This window comes from Arachis ipaensis, chromosome B05, assembly GCF_000816755.2.
Source record: "Arachis ipaensis cultivar K30076 chromosome B05, Araip1.1, whole genome shotgun sequence".
NCBI lineage: Eukaryota > Viridiplantae > Streptophyta > Magnoliopsida > Fabales > Fabaceae > Arachis > Arachis ipaensis.
This window is the reverse complement of record NC_029789.2, coordinates 140,974,087-140,974,404: the sequence shown is the minus strand read 5'-3', so window position 1 is coordinate 140,974,404 and position 318 is coordinate 140,974,087. Positions and strand designations below refer to the sequence as shown.

Sequence of the window (318 nt, the reverse complement as noted above, 5' to 3'; positions counted from 1 at the left end):
GTTTGATTTTTTATACAGGCCTTCTTTTTTTTATTTGCTTTATGTTATTTTTTTATTTTAGAATTTACCAAAAATTGAACTCTAAATTTTTGGGACATCAGGATGAATAATTTTATGACATGGTATTAGGATTTAGTGTCTAAAAGTTAAGAATTTGATACTTAGTAAACCCCAAAAATAAAAAATAAGACAGATAAAAAAAAAATTTATACAAAAATCAAACAAATTTAAAGGAGACTCTTATTTGAGAGATAATATTAGAGATATAATTATTAATATTATCTTCTTCTATCAGTTTAAATTTTTTGAATAAATAAT

The 318-nt window shown here is 20.4% G+C and overlaps 1 protein-coding gene across 1 annotated transcript in view; it reads left to right on the top strand.

Annotated features, from left to right (window-relative positions):
• The window catches only part of LOC107642153 (lupeol synthase-like), a 13,409-nt gene that overhangs the window by 4,304 nt on the left and 8,787 nt on the right, over positions 1-318 (top strand). The gene's annotated exons all lie outside the window — the stretch shown is intronic.